The 5,689-nt window shown below is 34.4% G+C and overlaps 1 pseudogene; it reads right to left on the minus strand.

Moving 5' to 3' along the window:
* Positions 1 to 3,149: 3,149 nt before the first annotated feature.
* LOC149779260 (uncharacterized) lies at positions 3,150 to 4,112 on the minus strand (annotated as a pseudogene).
* Between the last annotated feature and the right edge of the window lie 1,577 nt (positions 4,113 to 5,689).

The raw sequence follows: 5,689 nt of genomic DNA on the forward strand, positions 1-5,689 counted from the left end.
GGTATCTGACAAAGTACAAGATGGTATATCCATTTGTTTGTTGTCATCCATTAACTTCTACTTCTTCCTTGCCTGACATGGTTCAGCCAGTTTCACTGTTAAAAGAAGCATATATATATTACTCATGGGAACGTTATGAACTTTCACAAATCTCAATATTTATTGACCAAATTGTTCATCTTGATTAATTTAAAGTTATACAATATGCAAACTTGTACCAATGTTTTGTAAATTTGTGTGCACATTTTATACAAATCTATATATATATATATATATATATATATATATATATATATATATATATATATATATATATATATATATGAGAGAGAGATACCTGCACTACTTGATCTCTTTGCAGCCCGTTTAAAGCGGTCAACCTTTACTTTTGACATTTCTGTCCCATCATCTTGTCTACTTGTGGTGCTTGGAAATCTGGAGGGCACATAATCTGGACATGTTGAGTCGTTAACTTTGAGACCTGAAAAATTAGAACGGAAAACTTACTTCAGATGTAGAATGTTCTTCTGCACTATCAAGAAATTTATTGCAGAAACTCCACTTTAGTGTTGTGAACGGGTACTTAATGAAACTAAATTGACTTGAGGGTGCGGTAGAACACATTCTATTATTAAAAAAATTAATTTCATTTCGCATCATTTACAGTAAATCAGTTGACGGTTTAAATGAAGGGATATCAATTAGCATAATACTTACCAGTATATATATATATATATATATATATATATATATATATATATATATATATTAAAAGCTCTGAATAGAAAAGTTCAAAATCATATCCATAATTGATATATATTTTGTATGTTTCCCAGTATAGTCATTCATGTCAGATATGTACGAATGAGTGTGCGACGATATATGGTTATGTGCATGAACTTCTATTTTTAATATTCTATTACAAAAATTGAGGACCACATGGCAGATGGGTCAGCCATGACCAAATGTGTTATCCTCGTTAAAGATAGATTATTATTATTAATGAAATGTGCTGAACAAACGTAACAGTGTCCGGATCTTGGAGACCAGCGTTTATGTTTGTTAATAATGCCGTCAGGATTTAGCTTTGCCCTGCTGATTGCATGTAACCATCTTTCTCTTCGTGAGTATTCACTGGGTATTATATAAAACTTAAGATCCTGATTTTTCCTCTTGTTGCAAGTACAACCTGGTACACAACAGCTCTTAGGCATTTTACAATGGATATGTGATTATTTATTTTCCCCCATACAAATATGGTGACCGCGTTGTGATGAATGTCACGTGACAATTCCCCGGATGTCCGACTGCAAGAATGAACTCCATTTCTTACGACCACAAACCTGGCGATATTACAAACCTAAAACGTAAAGAAAATTTGGAACACACTATAATATTAACTTAGTAACAGGGATAATATATTGCTGTCGAATTAAGCCTTCAGCGTCATACTCAAGACCAGTAACAGCCAACGCTATATCTATTGAGTATATTCATACATCTACATTTCGAGCAGATTTGCTTAAATATAAGTGTTACCAACTTTCTCACTTGACGATTTAACAAATTGTATTTTAAAATCGCACATAAACGCGTTTTCTCAGTAGCATCGACAATTCTCTTTCAAAATAGCGCAATACGGTCATTGCGTATGTGTTTTTGACCATGGCACAGTTTGGTAAAGAGGGTATGTAGGTGTATTTAAGTGTTTGGGGCACGAAATGACACGTTCCATGATCTTTATTAAACCTAGATCTCTGATCACCATCATAAATCAAGCATTGATAATAAAATCCCGTAGAAGATCCTTCCCGTCATTTAGTAACAGTAATTTTTTAAACAAGAACATATTATTTCACATATAAGTCATACAATCACTTATGGTACCTTTTAGGAGTTTTTTTTAAGATTTGGTTCCAAATTCTTGTTTTTACAAGATGATAATAAACATTTCCAATTAAAGAATAAAATGTATTATAATTATGCGTTGCGAACATTGATTATGCTTGATGTTTGCATATATTTATATCTAATCCATTATATTTGGAAATTGTAATTGTGTTTATTTATGAGGCTAGACCTCCACATATTGTTAATATTATAATATTGCCTTTTGATTTATTACATACTATTCCATGATTCAATATTTATTTCATTATGAAATTTTTCCTTTCTTTCCCCAATTTGCTAACAAATAATAACAAAAATAATGAATTATTTTATAACTTGGATAAATACTATTTTTCAAAGATATAGACACTGGAAAACTAGCAACAAAATCAACAAGTCAGGTACAAACATCGCTAACCAAACATTAACAAAATTCAATTACATGCACAAATACAATATAGCATTTGAAAACTATTTTGTTACACGAGAAAAAGGATTTCAGCATGAGGCTTTACCTGTTTTTTAGAATGCAAATGTATTAAAATGCAGCCATATTTACATTCATCTTTACTAAATTCCTCATTTATGAAGAATATATTTTATTCACAAATACAAAGTTTAGTTAGTGTTATTGATAAAATATATAATTATCACTTCACATTTTTACACATTTAAGTTTTCACAGATGAACTAGTATTCAAGAGCATCATAATTTTCAATGCCCACACAGACCTGATGGTACCTCATGCTACAGTTGTCACATTCTATCCAGAGAATACCTATGTCTTTCATATCTGCTAGTGGTGGCTCCTCTTGATTATAGCTTCTGCAAACGTTATTTTTCATGCTGTTTCTTATCTCTAGTACCTTTCTCTTTGTTTCTTTCAATTTTGATTTCGCTGCCTTTTTCTCTTCCTTTTTCTCCTTCCTTTTTTCTTCTCTCAACTTCCAGCTTTCTCCTTTTCTTCTTTTCATCCTTCTCTTCTAACTTCTTACAAAAATCATATGTTGTTATGACCCTGGCTTCTGTAACACGCTTCCTTTGGGCTGCCTAGGGTTTGACTATGGAGGAAATGTCAGAGAGTGATGGTGGAATCGGGCCTTCTTTCATGAGAGGGTTACCACCAAGGAAAGAACCACAAGTAGCACATGTGGTTATTGTATCCACAACCTTAGAATGATTCACTTTTGTGGCTGAATTGCATGGTAAATTTTCAGATGTTGACTTGGCAAATTGTGATTTTATCAACTGTGTTTTGTCAATAGCATCTGGATTGACTGGGTACATACGATTTTCTGAACGCTTCTTCAATTCTTGCTGGTGAAAACAATTGATCAATTGCATGACTTAAAACCGCAGGAAATTTGGCCTTATTCAAGATATAAATTTTATGAATAAAGCCAAGGTTAGTTGCCAGTGGGCTAAATTTATGTTTCGGTGGACCATTCATTAATGCCAACGACAAGGGCCGTAGAATGTGTGTTTTATGTGGAGGTAGACCAAGCAGTTCAACGTTATTATCACGTGCAACCTTTACCAATTGCAAGTTGATGTGACTGTCGTGATTATCATATACAAGTAGAACTGACCTTTCTTTGCCACAGTTTGGAAGAAATCGATCCTAGTACCAGGACAGAAACAGTGCCGAATCCATGTATCCAGACTTACTATAAGCAAGGTGCCAGTTGTTGGGTACAGCATCCCTGTAGGTTGTGTGAGGAAATGATTCGGAAAGGTTGGCATAATACTACCATCAGCACAAATACATTAATGGGCTGTTATACGACCATTTGATGACGCCACTTGTTGGTAGGCATGTTGGCTTTTAATGCCTATAACTTTCTGATGCGCATTTTCCTGGCCGCTCCAACCTGTCTCGTCTGCATTGAATATGTACTGTGGTTTATCTTTCAAACCCAGTCTGTCAACAGTATTCCTTAGAAGTGTGAAGTATTGATCCATCACATTCTGATTTGCCATTCTGGATATGGAAAGATCTTGTCGTTTGGGTTCTTTTTCAGTGAGTTCTCTGTGTCTCTAACAATTTTCAAAACCACCGATCAGATGGACATCTGTTTAGATTGAACAAGGTCTCGCGTCCACTTTTCCTAACTAATGCTATTACATACTGCCTGACTATCATCCGAGGCATTTGAAAGCCTTGTCGGGTCATATGTTCTAAGTAGTGGACCAATGCAGTTTCCTCTTCCTCAGTTATCCTCTTAGGTCCAAATATTGGGTTATTATATACACTTCAGATATGGTTGTCAATAGTTTTCCGAGGGATCCCGAAATCCCGGGAAGCTTAAGTTACTGTACTGTCAATCTGCCTCTCTTGACTTCAGAAATAGCAGCCTCCAGTTCATAGCTCTGCCATTTTTGAATTGTTTTAGGATGGAAAGAAAAACAAATCGTGTGTGAGATTTCAAATCATTTCAAATCTTAAAATATAGGTGTCTTATTTTATTTATTTGTGTATGACGTTGAATATTAATAGTTCACCGCTGACTCGTTGGCTCAAAAAAGAAAAATACTGTCATTGTTTGACTACCTATTTCCAATTTGTTTGTACCATACATACATGTTAGACAGTTGTGTAAGAATTTCTACATTTTAAAATGCACATTTACAGGAAAATAGCTTTATTCTGTTTAAGTCGATTCACAGTGTTACTTGGATAGAACAAAATTTGTGAATACATGTCTGCGAGTTTGCATAGATGTATTCAGTAAAATGTGCTAATGTTACTGAATGATTACCATGATCAGTTGGGCAGATTATGTGTAAGGGGAAAAACTCGAACAGGTATAAGTTATGTTTTGAAAAGGGACAATACTCAGTATTAAATATTGAAAAAGACTATAGCACATGAAACGATGCAATTAGTACATGTGGATACCATGTTACAGAAGCAGACAACACGACAATACGGAATATTGGAATTTATAAGATACAACAGATACAATTGTCATATATTTCATGATATCGCATGATTGAAGGTAAGAATAGTATTTATTATGTTTGTGCCGGTGCACAAATGATATACTTTTCGATGTGACAACTACAAATATCATAGACGAGCCTTGTAAATGGTCATGACCCCCCTATGACAGGAAATAAATACAGGGGATATGGTTAACCTTTTTATATCTCTTTAAGCTTACCTGTTGAATTTGAAGCATGTATTTATTTTTTCAGCGTCTGTTTCTTTTCATATTCTATAAATTACTGATCGGAAGTGACGTAACGCGCGCGTTCACATAATAAATTAGATTGGCCGTGACTGGTCCGACGCCAGTACATAGAATGGAATTGAACCCTGTTTAACCGAGATAACAGGGGTGGTGACAACATTATCTTTAGTAAACTGCATACAATTCTGCACATTTCACTAACTTTTGTGATGCGGGAGGTCGTGCGTTCGATCCCCGGCCGAGTCATACGAAGGACTTAAATGGTACTAAGAGTTATCTCGCTTAACGCATAGGATTACGAGGATAGTGTTAGGACTGGTCAGCCTGGTGTCGGGATAATGTGACTGGGTGGGACATCATGCTACATGTCTGCGGCGTGATGTCCCAGTGGTAGACATCGTAGCGGTATGACTGAAAATTGTTAAAGCTATGTTAAAAATCCAAAATCACATCACACTAACGTTTGAGTTATGTCCTTTGAATGCTTGTCCAGTTTAATGTGTATGTTTTGGGGAGAAGTACGAAAACTATTTGATTATATATATATATATATATATATATATATATATATATATATATATATATATATATATATATATAATTG

Source organism: Sinohyriopsis cumingii, chromosome 17, assembly GCF_028554795.1.
Source record: "Sinohyriopsis cumingii isolate HCF-2022 chromosome 17, ASM2855479v2, whole genome shotgun sequence".
Lineage (NCBI taxonomy): Eukaryota > Metazoa > Mollusca > Bivalvia > Unionida > Unionidae > Sinohyriopsis > Sinohyriopsis cumingii.